The 19,692-nt window shown below is 36.1% G+C and overlaps 1 protein-coding gene across 7 annotated transcripts in view; it reads left to right on the top strand.

The window, feature by feature from the left end:
- The first annotated feature begins 928 nt into the window (after positions 1 to 928).
- The window catches only part of EPHA4 (EPH receptor A4), a 389,379-nt gene continuing 370,615 nt past the window's right edge, over positions 929 to 19,692 (top strand). Inside the window, exons 1-2 of one of the 7 annotated variants that reach the window (XM_088132608.1) lie at positions 929 to 2,115; positions 5,568 to 5,704. The gene's annotated coding sequence lies outside the window, so the exon portion shown is untranslated. Of the gene's footprint in view, positions 2,484 to 5,567; positions 5,705 to 19,692 lie in introns of all 7 variants that reach the window. The other 6 variants (XM_088132609.1, XM_088132606.1, XM_088132607.1 and 3 more) reach the window with 6 other exon arrangements.

Here is a 19,692-nt window from a genome sequence, read left to right on the forward strand (position 1 = left end):
TCTCGAAGGTCAAACTAGGTGTTAAATACCATCAATACTTGGGATTCACTATGTCTAACATCATCATCGTCATCATCATCGTCGTCGTCATCATCATCATCATCAACCATCTATCATCTTCTGCTGTGTATCAAATGGTCTCAGGGTGTGAGACAGTAAATGAAAAAGTGAAAACATTTTTAAAAGAATTAAAAATAAATTATATAAAGAAAGGCCAGAATTTAATCACTAAGGATACAAAGTATTGGTTACCAGCTAGGATTTCATTTGGCACCAGAATGAAACCACTGCTGGTCCCATTCTGGCTTCTGAAGGGAGGATTTTCCATACAGTAATGTTATATTATATATACAGGATGTACAATTTATTATAGACAATTTATTATATATTGATTGCCATTTTATTCCAAACACTTCTTTACTCATTTTATGCATGGCCCTTGAACATTCCTAAGTACAGTTACATTTCTTCTGCTGGGGGAGGGGGGGGGGAGATATTGTGATTGGCTTTTGGGGCCTGACTTTAGGCACACCCTGAACATACTTTACATATTTATGAAGTTGTTATATTTACATCTCACTTTTTCACTCAGGTACTCAAGATGGCAGCTGCCACACCTTGGAAGATCTTCACTCACTCCTTCATTTAAGGTATTCCTACTAATAATAGGATTCAGAGGAACCCCAATTGGGCTGAACCTGAAGAATAATGTATCATATGAAAAGTCACCCAAGAAAGCTTCATTTTTGTAGACAGCAGAAACAGTATGGTATGGTGAAGAGCTTAAATGTGAAAGAAATCTCAGAGACTCCTGTGGCATCCTAAAAAACTAGCAATCTCTCTGTAGAAAGATTTAAGCCATACATTTGTTGGTCCTTTAAGATGCTGCAAGACTTCTTGTTTTCTGCAGCAGACTACAACAGCTGCCCCTCTGGTAATATGACAGAATAAATTGAAGTCATGTAATAGATTTGAGAGGAAGGGGAAGGGGAAGGGGAAGGTTAGGGTAGGGTAGGGTAGAGTACAGTAGAGTTGAGTAGAGGAGGGGAATATTGCCATCATGTATCAGCTTTTGAAATCTGCAAACTATATCAATATTTCTCTCAATATTTGAGACAAAAGCTTCCAGAACACTTCAGTTGCATCAAAACCTTTAATTTTTAAACAACAGAATTTGATATGGCAAGTTTTAGAGTGCTGGTACAGTACTTCAGTTAGGTTCCCTTATTTATTTATTTATTTATTTATTTATTTATTTATTTATTTATTTATTTATCAAATTTGTCACTGCCCGTCTCATTGAAATGACTCTTAGCTACGTGTGTGTGTGTTTTAAGTATGAGAAAGACAATGAAGGTCAGCTTATTGTAATGATATGTATTTATACTACCCTTTGACATTGGAACAATGCCTATCTTGTGAAATGCCATATTATCAGGTGACTAAGACACACTAAAGTGCTTCACCACATTCCTTGCTAAAAGAGGAAACACTCAAGGAACCAACACATCTTCCACCCAGGCGAAAAACTCCCACTGGCCAGAATGTGCATGGAATCAGGTCCCTAGTTGCGCAGTATGCTTGCTGCTTCCTCTTTTCTTCAGTGCAAATTTGGAGCTCTGTGGGGAAGACAGCAGCAAAATGAACCAAACGGCGTTAGCATCTCTCATCTTTCAATGTGTTCTGAAGAGTCTGGAAAGAAACCTGGATACAGAGAAAAATGTTACAAAGGAGAAAACACCAAAATACAAACCATATGACAATGCCTATTTTTTCATTCTCTTTGTCATGTTATTTTACTCTTTCCTGGCGTTGACTGTCTTTTTCGGTTATGTTCGCTCCAAAAAAGCCATTTCAAAGAAAGATCCTTACCAGGAGTTCATTGAGGATAAGGATCGAAGCAAGAAGTGGAACACGAGCCGGCCAGTGGTGATGAAATTTGACTTTGAAGAGGAGAGCATTCTTTGAAGTCCTTAAAATCAAAATGCTTTGCAAACTGTACTGGACTGTCTGTGTCGTCTACATGTCAAAGGAAGGTCTGCACACATCTCCTTCAATGACATCCAGTGCAGTAAGGAAAAAAACAAAACCAAACCAAACCAACACTGGATAGAAGTAGGTAATGGAAAGAAAAATCTCAAAGATGGGAATTATTTTGTTTTGTGGAATACTGTTTCTTTAGAGATAATGTAGTTTAGATATGTTTTATGTTACAAAATGAAAGAGAGATGTCATTTTCTGAACAACTCGAGATATAAGGACAAAGAAACAGTTATATCCTACCTGATGAGTAGGCATGTTTCCCACTATATCCAGAAAGGAGAACAAACCTGGATTGGTATATATATGCATGAGACCTGCATAGAGAACTTGTAAAATCTTCCATGGATTTCTATGACTTGTGGTTTTTTTCTTCCAGTAACACCATCCAATCTGCATATTATAGGCAACATATCTTGGACTTGGATTTAAGAATCTATTAAGTATGTAGTCATTACTACTGTTGTTTTTAGTTCTGGCAAATACTTTAAAGCAACTCTATAATCTCTAATGAAAATGCTTTTGTGGAAACCGTTGTTTGTTTTGAGAGCTTTCTTTTTCAGCATTAATAACTGATCAATAGATCTGATTGCAAAGAAGGCAGAAAATGTCTGACAGAGGTGGAATGCGCCCCAAACATTATTTAGCTTGCTAGAAATCCAAATGCTATTTTGTTTTAGGCATGATTACATATTATTAAATATAATTTGATATAGTTGTTCAGGTTTATGATCTTTGTGATAAAATGTTGTTTATTAGCATGCCAAAGAGCCCATAAAAAAAAACAGATCTGCCCCATAATTTCATTGTTGTGTATGGTGATAATAAGAGATAATGTTCAGGCATTTTTGGAGAGAAACTTTTGTTCTTTATTGTAAGTCACATTGAATATAAACCATGTTAATACCCTGCTCAAATCTCTTTTTTGAAAATCACAAAATATACGCCTTCCCCCAACCCAAATTTGTTTTGTTTGGATTTATTTGCAGAAGGGGAAATAGCTGATTGTGTATTCAGTTAATGCATAGTCCTTCTCCACAGCATTCAAGAATATGTATAGATTTATAACAATATACATTTGGATTACAGTTGCATTGGAAATAGTCTTTCCTAAGAATTCTGATATAAGTTGAACATTCTAGTAAAAATACTTCATAATGCTCAAGTTCTGCATTTTTTTCCCTATAAGTTCACATTAAATCTGAGGAAAGAGAATTTGCTTTAGAAATTCTTTCAGAAAACAATTTTGAGGAAACTCATGTTTGGAATGTGGCAATCTTTCATATTTTTAGTTATTAGTTGGTCAGGGTGTATATGTGAATTTCATGCCTTTCCTTGGAGTGTCATGTAGGACTAGTAAGATAGATAGATAGATAGATAGATAGATAGATAGATAGATAGATAGATAGATAGATTTGTTCATTCATTCATTCATTCATTCATTCATTCATTCATTCATTCATTCATTCTTTAGCAGCCTGCAACCTTCCAACATCCTACATTTTTTATTAAATATGAAGGGACATGACCATGATGAACTCCTTCAATTGGACTTTTTCAGTAACATTAGTGCTATAACTTCTAAGGCAGAGTCCTATGCTCAAGAAACCATTGGAGAATTTCTCCTTCCCTTGGAGAAATTTTGAGAAATCATTTTCACAATTTCTAAGCCCATAAATAGAGTGAGGATTTTTAAAAAGCCATTTGTGCCCAATACTAAAAGTTCATATTAAACATAGTAATTTAACTTAGCTTATCTGCTTCCTTACCCTCCATTGCCCCGCCCCCCCTTTTCCCATTGTTTTTATGTAAAATAAAGATATTGGAATGAGATCTAGGCTAAGTAAATCACATTTCAACCCTATTAAATCAATGTGATAAGGAAGGCATGAGTCACATGTCCTGTTGATTTCCAAAGGATTATAATTGGTTAATTTAATCTTGACCCAGGCTTTTTAAATTTCCAGCTTCCAGATTTTAAAGCTGTTCACATGAAAACAAGAAAATATGCCTAGGATAATAGAAAAGAGTAAATTATTATTTAGATTTTAATATAAGTTTTCAGTTTTGATTTTTAATTTCCCAATTAGATCATTTGGCCTAAGTAACTACATAGTTTAGACAGTACTTTTTGATTTTTATGTATACAGATGTGAGCATGCATCACCTGAACCTTATCCCTTAAAATATTAGTGCAAGAAAAATAAATAAATAATAGGAATGTCTCTATGTAGCAATGATTCACTAACACTTTTGTGTTGAATCACTTTTTTACATTTTCACTATCAAAGATTTTTAGCGAAGCAAGATAATTCAGGTTGTTCTGAGACAAAATATGGGAGCTCTGATTAGCTTCTCTGGAGGTCCGGGTGGCTTCAGATTGGCAGTTGTTACTGTGGTGGCTTCCCTACTTTTCTTTTTCTTTGCACATAGAAAGCATGTGGGACTTCCAAAGAAAGAATTATGGTGGTAGGAGGTCTGGCTTGGTGTCTGTAAAGCTTGTAAATGTTAGTTCCCTAACTGAACATTTCAACAGGGTCCTTCACTTTCATTGAGATTACTCAGGAAAGATTCTGGAGAAGTGTGGTTACTTGGGGTTTGGTCCAATTGACACAATTTGAAACTGCTGGATTTCATCATGCAACAGACTTGCTCTCTGCATGTGAACTCAGAGATGTCATTTATAGAGAATAAGGAAGATGACCTTGATGGAGATCTGGAAGCTCTATTGCCAAGGCAATAAGAGGAAAAAATTCTAAAGTCTAGAATGTCCAGATAATGTTAGTAAGTGCCCTAATTTGCTGAACTATAAGAAGGAGGAGAAACAACATAATCTGACCTGCAAGATTTTGTTATAGCCAGTATCAATGAAATAATGTTAGCCTTCCTGTGGAGTTGATTTCCTGGTCTGGACTACCTAGTGAGGCTGACATCATAAAATTTAGAATTTGGATGGGGCCTTGTAGGTGATATCCTGGGTGAAACCAGGGGTTGGAATCTGGGCTCCTGGTTCAGTGAATCTTCCCTATCTCTAGTGGAAGTGGAAAGGGAACAGTTGGGGTAGGGGCTAGGTGTGTGCTATGCAATGTAGATAGTAGCAAGGTGAGTTGAGGTGGCTATGGGTCTGAATTAGCCCAAAGTCACCTGGCCGAATTGTGGTTTGCACTGTGGTTTCTGTAGTAGAGGAAGAAGGGCTCTCTAGGCCAGATTGGATAGTGTAGGAGGTGGGATTAGTAGGAGACGAGAAATCTGGTTATAATGGGCCATACAATGTATTGCAGGAGGCGGAGAGTGGAACATACTCAGGAAAGGAATGATCTATATCATCAGTTGTTTCTGTCTTCCAGCTCTCTTCCTTCATGACAAGAGCCAGGGTTGCTTTTAAATGCCAGGTTTGCCTGCAATAAAACTATCTTCAACCACAATTTAATAGTGAATGAGAAAGCAGACCTGATTTACATCACCAAAACCTGGGTGAATGAGGAGCAGAGTGTCCCTTATCAGAAATATGTCTATCTGTGTTTCAGGTTTGGCACCAGCTGCAGCCCTAAGGTGTGGTGGTGAGTAAGTGTTGTCATCAGTGAGATTTTCCTGGCATCAAGAGACACTACTCCTCATTAACTGGATGTGAGACCTTGCTTGTGCCCCTGGACCCAGAAGAGCAGTTGGGTTTTCTACTTCTCTACTGGTCTCCCTGCTATTCAGTATTGTTGCTGTGGTGTTATATATTTCCTAAGCTGGAGATGCTTGGGGATTTCAATATGTCACTCCTAGGTGATGGGCCTGGAGCATCATGGCCAGGAGTTCATGGCCATTTCTGGATCATGAAGCCCTCATGCCCTCATGTCCACTCCTGCCTGCATTAATGTAATGTGCTATGCATGGGGATGCCCCTGAAGAATATTGTGAACCTATAGCTGGTACAGAATGCAGATGCCTAGGTAGCAATGGGTGTATCCTGCTATACTCACTGTTTAGAGAGTAGTATTGGATGTTGATTGGCTTCTGAGTGTGATTCAAGTGCTGATTGCCCCACATGGCTACAGACCAGGCTACCTCAAAGATCACCTTTTCCTATATTAATCTGCCCATCCAACCAAATTGAAAAGAATCAACTCCTACTTGGTCCCACCCTTTTGTGATTAACATTTGATGGGGTCCTTCATGGGACTATTGTTTATCATTAAGTGCTTGGGGTTATATGTTGTAGGTTTTGTGTTTTAATCCTTGAAGGCTGCCCAGAGTCACTTGAGTGAGATGGGCAGCTATATAAATCATATCAATCAATCAATTAAAAGGGGTCTTGGAGGCAAGTTCACTCAATAGTTGTCCCTACACTTTGGAACTTCCTGCAGAGATTCAGCCAATTCCATACATTCTAGGCTTTAGGAAGTTTGTTAAGACCCACCTGTTTGGTACAGCAAAGGAAAAGAGGAGGCTTTGGTTGGAAGTGGAGCTGTGAGTGCAGAATTGCTGGAACTTTCTATTTCATTAAAAAAAAAAATTTTTTTTGTATCCCTGTATTATTTATTTATTTTTCTTTTTTTTTAAAGCAAAGCTTTATATTATGAATGGGATTGTTAGCTGCCTAGAGCCTTTTGGGATTCAGCAGAAGACAAGGAAGGAAGGAAGGAAGGAAGGAAGGAAGGAAGGAAGGAAGGAAGGAAGGAAGGAAGGAAGGAAGGAAGGAAGGAAGGAAGGAAGGAAGGAAGGAAGGAGAATGGAAAGGCTACATAGTAAGAAGACTTAGCCACTCAGTAAATAAGTAAATAACTCAAGTGGGAATTGTTTCCCTGTTGCTGACATGCTGAAAAAAAATGTGTGTGAGTTTTCTTCTAGTAAAATCCTGTACTTTTAAAGCTATCAGCCAAAAAAATTAACTTGACCTAGTCCTTGCCTTGGGATATTTCCTCTCATGTTTTGCTGTTTATAATTATCCTTGGTTTGGATTCCTCTTGCCAGTTTTTGGTCCACATGAGTGTTCCTGTTCAACCCAATTTGAATTCATTTCAAGAGTAAGATTTTATGAAGCCCTGCATCAAAGGCTTTACTAAAATCCAAATATGCTACAACTACCACTTTCTCTTCATACCCTAATTTTGTAATTCAATCAGAGGATATATATTTGTGGTAAGATCTGCTGCTGATAAACTATTGTTTCTGAGGCCAGCTGGTGCCTGCTAGTTAGTGGAATAAGACTGTTTCTTTTCTCAACAATGTTATGCTTTGTGTTTTTCACTGCTTAATAGTTTTCCACTATGATGATTTTACATAGTATATTTTCTTTCTATGTATATTTATTCAGAAATAAGGCTCACTGAGTTTAATGGGAATGATGCCAGAGGAACACCCTAGTACTCTCTTGGGGGCTGACCATGCTGGCTGAAAAAGATGTGTTTTATATTAAAAGACACCTGGAGCAAACAGGTAGCAGAAAGTGGGTGAAGAGAAACCCTGCAACCCTCCTTAATAAATAGAAATAAAACAAATTCAGTTTGTAGCCTCAGAATTGTCTCACCACAACCCATCTCACAGGGTCATTGTTGTAGGAAAAATAAGAGCATTAGGTACAGCACCTGGAGTTGTAGAAAATAAAAGTGGGATATAAATCTAATAAAAATAAAATAATAAAATAAAATAAAATAAAATACTGGGCCAAGTAAAAATCTTATTCATGGGTATACAATATTGGTAATATCTACTAGTAAATTAAAACTTCCTTCCTTCCTTCCTTCCTTCCTTCCTTCCTTCCTTCCTTCCTTCCTTCCTTCCTTCCTTCCTTCCTTCCTTCCTTCCTTCCTTCCTGTCTCAATTATGTACCTAGGTAAGTTACTTTTTAAACTTCCCAGAAGTTTTGGGAAGCTTCTATCATTTCCACATCACAAAAATGATTTTTATTGAACAAGAGATAGCAACTTACTTTAAAACAGTTTTTATGCACCTTAAAAGTCTCGGGTTTCCTTGTGCATATCAGTAGGGCAGACCAGTTGCTGCCAGACAAGTGTTGGTCAGTTGGAAACTGGACTCAAAGACTGAGATTCAGCCTGTTCTGGGTGAGGTTGCCTGGCCCACAGTCTGACTGCTCCTTGACCCTCAGCTGTCATTGAAGTAATAGTGTCTGTGGGAAGGACCACTTTTGCACAATTGCATCTGGCATTTCAGCAACATCTTCTGCAGAACTGGTTGCATCTGGCAACAGTTATTGCCTGTTTTAGCTACAGCCTTCCCTGCATTAACTATTGCAATTTATTCTATGTGGGGACTACCCTTTAAAAGTGTCTGGAAGTTTTAAATGGTACATAGCTAAGTTTCTAATCAGTACACAGTACAGGGAATTGTACAGAAAAATCTGTACTGCTTGTTGATTACTTGGTTGTCTGAGAGATTACCTCTTTTATTACAAACCTATCCATATGTTAAGAACTGCAAGAGAGGCCTTTTTAAAAATAACTTGGCTGCCAGAGTCCTGTTCATCTAAGATAAAGGGAGGGAGCCTTCTGCATTAATCTCAGACTGGAATGCACCCTTTCAGAGTCTACGTCACCTCCACTCTCTTGCCTTTGAGAGAACTGAGCCTAAATTCATCTATTTCTGCAGGTTTAATTAATTTTGCAATAGTTTTACATTCTGTTTTGTGTTCTACATTTTAGTTCCAGATAGCTCTTTCGATTAAATAGCAAGGAGCAATATAAATCAAATAAATACATAAATAAGAGTTGGTTTGAAGCAGTAGTGTGTGCTTACAGAGTATGAGTATGAGTTTGTCCATTTTCTGTAAATTCAGGGAAACAACACTTTCTATTTTACTCTGACTGTTTTGGCTGCTGAGAAACTGCATCCTCTCAGACTCTGTGTTGTGCAAGAAATCTTTACTTTTGTTCCACAGGTCACTGAAGTTCCAAAACAGGGGAACTGAGAACATTGCCATTGGGGTGCCCACAATTGTGGATTGGTCTACCTTTTGAAATAGGGCAAGCCTCCAATTTGCAGTTTTCCATGCACAGCAGACATATCAGTTTGCTTGTGTTTTTTTTCCTATCTACTGTAGCCATCACAATATTTCCTTCCTTCCTTCCTTCCTTCCTTCCTTCCTTCCTTCCTTCCTTCCTTCCTTCCTTCCTTCCTTCCTTCCTTCCTTCCTTCCTTCCTTCCTTCCTTCCTCCCTCTTTGGAATTTTCTATGAAGATGAACAATGGTTTTTAAATGCTTGTAATAATTAAACTAAGCAGACATAAATGTAATAAAGTACATGTATTTCCATATTAGATATATTTACAGATTCGATTATGCAGAGGTCATGTGCTATAAGTTGTGAAGCAGAAGTTACCTAGTTGTAGCTATGTGAACAGGGCTTGTTCGCTGTGGGATCATGAGGATGCTTATCTTGATTGGGTGATATACATCACAAAGATAAACCAAATAACAACAATAAAAAATTCTACTCCCTCTTTCAAAATTAAATATGCTTTGACTCAAGTTTATTCAAGGCTGAGCTTACTGAAATAAACAAACAACATTTCTTCTAGTAAAAAATTCCCAACCCAGCATTTTCAGGTGTTTTGTACTGTAGGTACAAACATTTGCTGTGAATTATGGAAACTGAAATTCAACATACCTGCTTGGGAAAAATGGTACTGTATGTTTTTTTTAAATTTGAACTGCAAGGATTAAAATGGAAAGTCAAAGGGAATTTTTCCTCTAGTTTTGGGACAGGAAATGAATGACCTTCAAGATGGTGCAAATTGCATATTCAAGAAATAATAATAATAATAATAATAATAATAATAATAGCAACAACAACAACAACAACAACTGGTAGGACTACAAAAATAGACAAAGTAATAGAAAATAAAGAAGCTAAAGTGCTCTGGGACTTTAGAATTCAAACAGACAATCACCTGCCACATAACATCCCAGACTTAACAGTTGTTGATAAGAAAGACAAAAAAGTCCGGATAGTGGACATTGCAATACCTGGAGACAGCAGAATAGAACAGAAAGCACTGGAGAAAATCACAAAATATAAAGACCTGCAAATAAAGTAGAATGACTGTAGCAAAAGAAAGCAAGATAGTACCAGTAGTTAGAGGCACCTTGGGTGCAATCCCAGAACATCTGGAGCACCACTTGAAGACCATGGGCATTGACAAAATCACCACCAGTCAATTGCAAAAGGCAGCTTTACTGGAACAGCTTCTATACTGCGATGATACCTTTAACACCACCAAACAACGTCTTCCTATCCCAGGTCCTTAGGAAGGACTCAATAGGTGGATAAAAATGCCAAATCCAGTCTAAACATCTGGCTGACTGTGTGACCAACAATAATACATTAAACTTGTATGCCACCCAACTCTTAATGACTCTGGGTGGCTAGAGAGAGAGAAGAAGGTCAAAAACATATTTAGAGATTTATACCCATATTCTCTTCTACTTCGACTTTTTATTTAGTTTTTAACATTCATATTTAGTGACTTATAGAAGAAGATAAAATCTATATAGTCCCATATATTCCACAATAAAAAATAACAATCCACAGAAATAAATTGGGGAAACTTCAAAAATATACAATGGAATTCTAAATGTATTTGGAATTATTTTTATTCTCAGTCAGCAAGCATTAAAGATGACTATTTATGTCAAGATGACATCTGCAATAATGAATAACATGCAGAATGTGTGATTTTGTATGTTGAATGTGTCATTTTGCTATGACTTATTTTCGAAAAAAAAATCTTCTGTATGATTTATTTATTTATTTGTTCAATTTGTATAGCTGCCCAACTCACCTCAGTGATTTTGCACAGGTCACAACAATGTTGGATCCAACAGGCTTCATTATTTTCATAGAAGTAGTATTTGTATTTTCTGCACTAGAATATTTATTTCTTCAATTATATGGAATATAATATTATTATTAATAAAAAATATTCAAAAGATCCTGCCTTACATTTCTTAAACTTAGAAAAAAAGATCAAATACTTTGTTATCCAAATGAGCTGATATTAATGGATTAAAACGTGAGTATACATAGCTTTTTAGCGTTCATTGAATTGAAAAAAAAATGTTTTTCAATAGTGCTGTGTTAAAGAAGTAAAACTAATTTACTTACAAATGGCAATATTTCCTTTCTGGAATTCATTTATTTTGATTCCATAACTCATAAAATAGTAGTAATGAGAATCATGTTTCCAGCAAGGTTTTCCCTATTAAAGTGAATGGGAATTAATTTTTAAAAAGTGAGTACTATATATGGTTCTCCTGACTGGTTCCTTTTTGAAAGTATAGTGAAAATAAGTTTATTAAAAAAATTATTGATGCAGCTGGATTGCATTTTCAAGCTTTTACGTATAATGTGAAGAAGACACTATACAGGATTTTATATCACCATCAACAAAAATCAGGTTCAGAAACTTAATGGTGCATTTTATTTTATATTCCCATTGTTTCTGTTACAAGCCTAAACATATTAGTAAATATTAGTATCTCTTTAAAAATTGTTCTTGTTATGAGACATTCCATAATGTACATAAAGAAACAATATGGTGAAGGAACCAACATTTTCTTATTTGGTACTCTTAACTTTATTTGTTTTGTTCTGAAGCCAATAGTAGCTTAACTGGAGGAATCTAAAAATTTAGAACAGGAAAATAATGGATAGTCATGAAAACACTCTTTCCATCAACACCACTCCATGCCAACTTGGATCATCTCTGAGTACTTTTAAGTAAAATTAAAGATGCTAGAAAGCCCATCAAAAATTTATTGGTAGACTTTCCCAGCTTCGGGCTACATTCTGTACTATAAATCCCATTATACCTGGTCAGCCATCATACTGACTGAGCTCATAGAAGCTGTAATCCAAAGCATCTGGAGTTAAAGAATCTGGCCTTAACAGTTAAATCACTAGTAGCTATACAGAATTCAAAATTCAATTTTGATTTTTCCCGTGCTCAGTATATTAACAGGAGCCACAGCATAATTTTACAGTCATGTGCCACGCTGGTGAGCACCATATAATTTGATACATGGAGAAAGAAATAGTAGAACAACAAAGAGAAGCTATTCATAATGTTATTTTCCAAAGTCATTACCTAATTAAACTTGTGTGCTGGCATCGCATTGGTCTTGAATTACTTCTTCCTCTTCAGATATTTGATGTTTTGCAGTACTCATGTATAGGTTCCTTTTACATAGGTAAAGAGAGAGTATTTTTTCTACATTTACAGAGAAGAAATTCTTTAAAGAGCAGTGTGATTTACATATGCAGCTCATCCTTTTGCTTCATACAAATGATAGTAGCATATTGTTTGAATTCCTGAGGATAATAATCATAAATAAAAATGATATGATGTAATTAGCAAACCAATATAGTAGTCTTAGATTTTACTGGATGATTTTAGTTTATCTACAATGCTATTCTTTCCCCATCCATTACCAGTAGAGAAATATAGACTTCATCTACATGAATATAAACATAGTGGTCTTACAACTTAAACATGATTACATATTTAGGTTATTCTATAGAGATGCATATGAAAACCAGGCGTAGTTGATAAGACACCTGGCTAAAAACTGGGAAACCGTGAGTTCTAGTCCTACCTTAGATATGAAACTAGCTGGGTGACCTTGGGCCTGTCACTCTCTTTGAGTCCTAGAAAGAAGGCAATGGCAAACCACTTCTGAAAAACTTTGCCAACAAAACTTGTATGTGACTCGATTGCATGAAAAACATTTATGTGAAATAGGACAAAATCAGTCAAACTTAAATATACACTAACATACTTGGGACTGGGCTTCAACTAAGCTAAAGATATATAGTATTAAATTTAACTGAGCAATTATTGTGCAAGGATTAGAGACCAGTTTTTCAGTAAGAAGTAAAATACTGCAATGGGGTTCATACAATGTATTTTAACATGAAATATTTAACCATGATTTATTGCACAAACCATAATGGACTGAATTCATACAATACAGTACAATTGGATTTTGCTGTGTTCAGCCCTTGATAGGTTTCTAACACAAGTTGGTCTAAAATAGGGCTGTATATGCTGCTGTTATAACATGCTTAGGTATACATCCCTTTGCTCCAACAGATCTTTGTATCAACTATACATGAGAAGATCATCTCTCACTGATGCTATTTTGTCTGAGCTGTCTCAGATGAACAGCCATGGTACATTGGAGCAGCCTGTTCTTTTCAAGGCTCTCTTACAGGCCTCTGCTTTGATTTCACACTCTGTCCATTTACAGCAAGGCAATGGCCCAGTAAAATTAAATTGCTCCCCTGAGAATCTCTTACTGTGAGGCATGTTCCTGACCTGTAGCATCATGACATCGATACTGTTTGCACATCACATAGGGAGGAAAGTGAAGACCTTGTGAGTTCTAATATTTTTCGGTTGTCTCCTTACCTTTCATTTTAGTTTTTACATATTATCTTTCATCATTAAACTGCCATACAACCTCCCTGTTCCAGGAGTCAAACTCAGTGTGTTCACTTGGAGTATTTTTCTTTATTCTCTCTCTACTCTGCCCCCACTCTTTTAATTCCTTAAAGTTCCTTATAGATGGTTCTTATTCTTTTAATTGTCAGTACCTTAGATGGTTCTTCACAACTAAGGTGCAACGGAAAGCAGCATTAGACAAATGAAAAAATAGTAGTTTTTAAAGTACTTTGGACAATCTAATATTGTCTGTGTATCTATTCAGAGAATTGACAGAACACAAGAAAAGTTATTGTCCCACTGAGACTTGCCCTGATTAACCCAGAGAAAGCTAATCAACCAATCTATCATCACAGCTAACTTGAAAGTTCAGGTAGTGGCAATAGGCTCCAATTCCTTCCACAAACACAGGCCTGTGCCTCCTTTGAACTGAACAACCTTCTTTATTTTTAGTCGTGCATGTAATTTGTTTCATGGTTTGCTGATCCTAGTTATAAATAAACATCAGCTAATCATGTAATTTGGACCTAGCTGATACCTTATTTACAGCTTTCTATGTTTATACAAATCATATTAATATTAAAAGAGAAAGCCTGGTAGATGACAAAGTCTATATAACAAACCTAGATAACAAAAATTCAGGGTCAGAATAATGTCTTGCAGGATTTACTACAATAACCAGGAGAAAAAGGCAATATGAGAAGGCAGCTTCTGAGTCAAAATTTAGACTTATCCTGAGCTGAATCATGGGATGCAAATTCTTGAAAAGAACTAATATGATATATGTCTTAGGTCCAAAAATGGTCTTGCCGTCAATGATAAAGATGAAGGGATTTGAAAATGTAGAAAGTAAAGTAAAAAAAAAAAGGAAGGCAGGCAAGCAGAAAGGAAATACATACATATATGCTTTTTCTTTTGCTTCCTCCATCCCATTTTTTTCTCCAATGACTGTTGAAAGTTATGTTAGAAGCCATTATATCAATACATATGCTAGAATAACTGATTTCTTAAGCTTGTCACCCTGAGATTCTACAAAAAAGCTCCAGTTCTGAGTCTCAGATCAAAGTCTTAAATCTAATTAACTGTCACAAGCTGGCTTTGAGGGAGTATATGGTATACCGATATGATAAATCAATAGATAAATCTACTTTAGCTTCAGATAAGCTGCTGCAAATTATCTCCCTATGGTGAATAGTTTTTCTACCTTGAACAGAATAAGCATTCTAACTTTCTGTGTCTTTTATCTTAATACTACCATATTCTTAGATGCTATGATTCAGTATGACTACAAAATGAAAAATAATACAATATACCCTTGACCACCACCAACTGTTATGGGAGATTCAGCGCCTCCTCAAGAAGCATATGTAACAAGTGCTCAGATCCTTAAATTCCGTCCCATATGAATTGTAATGGAATGAGTTGTAATAAGGACAGCACCTAGAAGGTCCATATTGATTATGGCTGCTGGACCACATGAACATTGAAAGATTAATTATGATATATTTACCTGAATTATAATATCATTGCCTAACTGGTAGAAATTGTAGAGCTTCATTGAATCCTCATATCTGCCAACTACCCTGGACTGTCCGGGTTAGTCACAGTTTGAGGGGGTCATCCCATAGGAAATCCACTTCTAGGAAATCCAGAAGTTCAGCTAGTGAAGTTGCTTAGAAAAGTGGCTACTGTGCAATAATTTTCTGGCCACATGTGAGGAATGTAGTTGTATTACAATAATCAGAATGAGAGATGACTAAGGCATGAGTGACTGTGAGCCCTGTGAGTGACTTCAAAGGCATTCTCATCTAATGTGCATTATAATAGTCTAAATGCATGGCAATTAAGATTATAGAGTCCTTGGGGTTTTCTGAGCTTGGTTGTTTTCTTGCAGACGTTTCATTACCCAACTAGGTAACATCTTTACAGTTACAGATATTCTCTTCTAATTAAGTTTATATAAGGACTTCCTGGTCCAAAAAGACCCACAGCTGGCACACCAGTCAAAGCTTGGAAAGGTTCTCTTTGTCACTTGTTTTACCTGGTGCCCAGGTAGGAGATATGAATCCAGGAAACCTCTAAGTCTTGGACCTACTTTTTTAGGAGGGCAACCCCCATTTCACAAATGCACAAAAGCCCAAAGGGTCATTTAGGCACCAATGCTCATGGACTGAATAGTGATTTGACCATAACAAAGGACTGATGGCAGTATCCTCCATCTTCAGATCATGTTTCGTATGTTCTGAGATAAAGCCCAATCTAATGTATGACCACTTATATGTTTCAGTCCCAAGATCATCTGAGACAAATATGAAAACTTGAGCCCATCTGGATCCCACATCCCCAGCAAATTAGCTTGGGGGACTCCAAAACTAGTCCAGTTGTGAGATACAGAAGCTGAGGAAGGGCTGCTGCAGCAGCCACTCTAGCTTGTCCCTATAGCCCAACATAAAATTCAAGTGTTCACACCCAGTAATCTCCTGCCTCTTCCATTCTTGCCTTCCCTCAGATCTAGCATCATCCTCCATCCTCCATGTGGCTACCTTCAACCATCCGATCTATCACAAACTCTACACCTTCAATTTCTCTCAGTCTGAAAGCACATCCCCCACTCCAAAAGCTCCACAAAAGCATGAATTAAAAAAAAAAAAGAATGTCCACAATGAAATTAGTTAAAATAATGGTGAATACCACAAGACTAAATGCAATGAGTAACTCCTAAGAAGGCCCACATTACATATATTGTGAACACAAGCTTTTTAGAAGGTAGCTAGCTAAGCCAAATGAGTGAAAGTCTAGGAAGAAATTACAGAGAGCTATTTTTCAATGAATAGATTGTTTTGTCTGCTTGTTAACCTGGTCAATCAATTAAAAGCTCTTCACTCACACTATCTCCACCGAAAAATACAAAGGTAATACATTTGGAAATATGAGTAAAAATTCATCTCTGTATTTGAACTGAATGTAGCCTGGAAGGAATATAATGAAAACTTGTGGACTAACCTGGAGGGTTGGAGGGGTTGAGAATACACTCCCTAGAAAATGTTCACAGGAAGAAAGGAGAAGCATTGTGAAAGCATTGGTAAGCATTGGTATGTCTGCAGGAAAAGGAATAATTATTGAGGAAAAAAATTGACATTCCGGAGGAGAGGAAAAAATGGAAATGGGGCACAAAAATGAGAATGATGGATGTACAGGCTATGCCAGTTTCTAGGGGGCAGGGAGAAATTAGGTTGGAAACCCAACATTTTCCCATTATATGTGTAAAACAGGGCTGGTTCATACCTGGCCAATTGTGACTTGATGACTGCTGTTTCACAGACTAAACATTGTAGACCAAAATTTTAAACCACAGCATCATATATCAAATATCATGTATTGGTCTGGAGACATTTTTAGCAGTGAACAGAGTCATAATGTAGTTTTAAGAAATTAAAGAATTCACTTACATATGTAGATTATATGGTTTTAATAATTCAGGCCCATTTAGATTTGAATAATATCCAATAGGAAATAGACAATTGGCTGTAATTCCTTTAAGGAGGAGGGGAAAAAAAAACACACCTCAGCTAGTTCAACAGTACTATCTGAAATAGCACCCTAGTACTATTCAGTGCACTCTCATTCATTGGTTTGTGTCATATTCCAGCCAACCTGTTTTAGATTTGCATCAGTGTTTATAGTATAAGTAATCACATCACAGAGATACAATGCATGCTTGGTGTTGTCTCCTGCTCTCCCCCCCACCCCCAACATTTGGTTTGATGTGTTTTCCAATTTCTACTCCTGGCACATCAAACTCCAAACAACAAAAAGTAGCCTAGCCTTGAGAAAAGGAAATGCATTCATGATGCAATCAGCAAAGCTGATATGTTTAGTTCTCTGTCATGGCCTATGTTCATTGCTTCTTTAATCTTATTTTCATTCTTAAACTCAGCAAACACTAATAAAGACAAGGAAAGAATTTGAACTAAAGAAGGGAAAAAAGAACTAAATGTGTGCATGCCGCTTAGTTTAATGCATGTTTTAAAGGGAAGCATGAAGTTCTTCCTTGGCTTATTTGGAAACTTCTTTAAGAGTTCAAGCAGTCTGCATTTACCTGGACATTAGTATTTGACAAAGAAGTTTCTAAAGGTAGAAGAATGGAGCAATTGCCCTGGATCTTACCTAAGAAGGATAGTTCATCCACATTTTAGTATTTGAAAAGATCACATTGATCATTTCCATCTGATATAGAAATGAAATTATAAATACAGGAAGAGGTATTTCAGGTTTTGTGTACACATCTGATTATTGGGCTATTGACTTCAATAGACAAAAACCAATGTAGAAAAAAAAATCAAGATTCAGGAGTTTTTAATTTGGGGAGAAAGGTCAAATATAATAATCAAAATATAACAAACAAAAAATGACAATAGAATAGTAATTATACAGTTAAAAAAGAAATTAATGGATAAAGGTGATTAAAATGAACTAAAAATGAAGAAAAGGAAAAATGATCTATGGAATATTAATATAGAACTACATCAGATCTTTCAACATATTATTAAATGTAGACCACATTGAGACGTATTGCTATTCCTTCTTGTGTTTACAATATAAAGACATTTTAAAGAATTGATAAGGAACACATCTCGTGAATACATATTAAGATGCTGTGACAAGAAAGTGTGGTGTCAGAGGTATTCAAATGAACATTCTGGTCCCAGGTCATTTAGAATCTTAAAAAGGCCCCAATATTTGAGAATCACAGTTCAAATAAGGTTAAAGTATCATCCCTGTGTCCCAGCCTGAATCTTTTAGGGGACAACTGTATACTGACCATTTGGTGCCAATGTGCAAGAAGTTAGTGGGTGTCCAGGTGAGAGCTTCAACAGCAGGAGAGCTTCCACTAATCCAAGATAAGAAGTTGTAAGTGGTATCCTGCACATCTTGTTTTATAGCCTTGACTGAACTGGGAAATGGAGAACTATAAGTATTTATTTTTGAATACTTAGTAATATCTGTCTGTCTGTCTGTCTGTCTGTCTGTCTATCTATCTTATGATAGGAAAATAAACCTTTTATGGAACTTTTTAAGATAGATAGATAGATATCTATCTTAAAAAGTTCCATATAAGGTTTATTTTTCCTGGCAAGAATTCTTAAATTGCATCTTACATACCTGGCCATCTGATACAGTAGTTCTGGAAGAAAACTCACACTGTTCATTCATAATTAAGTTCTTTATATGTCAGAGAATAATATAATTAATAGTGTCACATAACCTGATAAATAGAGGACTGAAATTATGCCAAATCTATCAGTTCAGCTTGTGATTGTAAATACATAATAAATTAGAATAAGACTCTGAGCAGGTATGGAGTTTCTTTTATGTCACCAAACTATCACTGATAATTTTCTGGAATCTGGAATTCAGGATTTATGTATAGGTTAGTTCCTCTGATTTTTGCCTACAGATACTAACTCTGAAATGACATGAATAAGTTTGATTGTTCAATTATTACATATAAACTGAGACTGATAGTAATTTTCATGGGATGACAGAAACCTCAGTGGTCACATGATGATTCTTGGAAAAGCTGAGAAAAACTAAGTTATTTGAAGAACCTGGAGTTGCAGTAAATATACCATGCATTGTATATATGTATGTGTTTGTGTGTCCGTCCATCCATCCACCCATCTTGCTTAAGAAAGTGCCCCCCAGCCACTGTGCAAAACTTGCAATGGCACTCATATCTCCAGTTGAATCAAGTTTTTTTTTTTTTAATCCTATAAACTAGGAATTTACCTGGTCAGAAAATAGTTTCTAAGTGCAAATGAAAATAGTACAGATTTACCTGAAGTATTAATCCCTAGGACTGAGAAGTTATCTGAATGCATAGGAAAGCTGATACTACTAATAACTCTATTATTTCTAATACTACATGCCTGTTAAGCATCCATGGTGCTTTTGGGTTATATTAGTGATGCATTATTTTTATGAGATTAGAATGATGTGCGCCTTCTTAGGAGTAACTCATTGCATTTAATCTTGTGGTACTGACCATTATTTTGACGAACTTCAATGTGGACATTCACTGCAAAATGTTCTGAAATTTCCTGTTAGATTATGTTCTAGATACTTTGAAATAATAATAGTAATTTAATTTTCTATGTTGCCAAATACTTTAGTCTCATGGTGGTTTACAACCATGTAGAAA

Source organism: Python bivittatus, unplaced genomic scaffold (assembly GCF_059951505.1).
Source record: "Python bivittatus isolate LINGU-HERP-01145 unplaced genomic scaffold, Pbiv_v1 ctg000980_np1212, whole genome shotgun sequence".
Classification (NCBI taxonomy): domain Eukaryota; kingdom Metazoa; phylum Chordata; class Lepidosauria; order Squamata; family Pythonidae; genus Python; species Python bivittatus.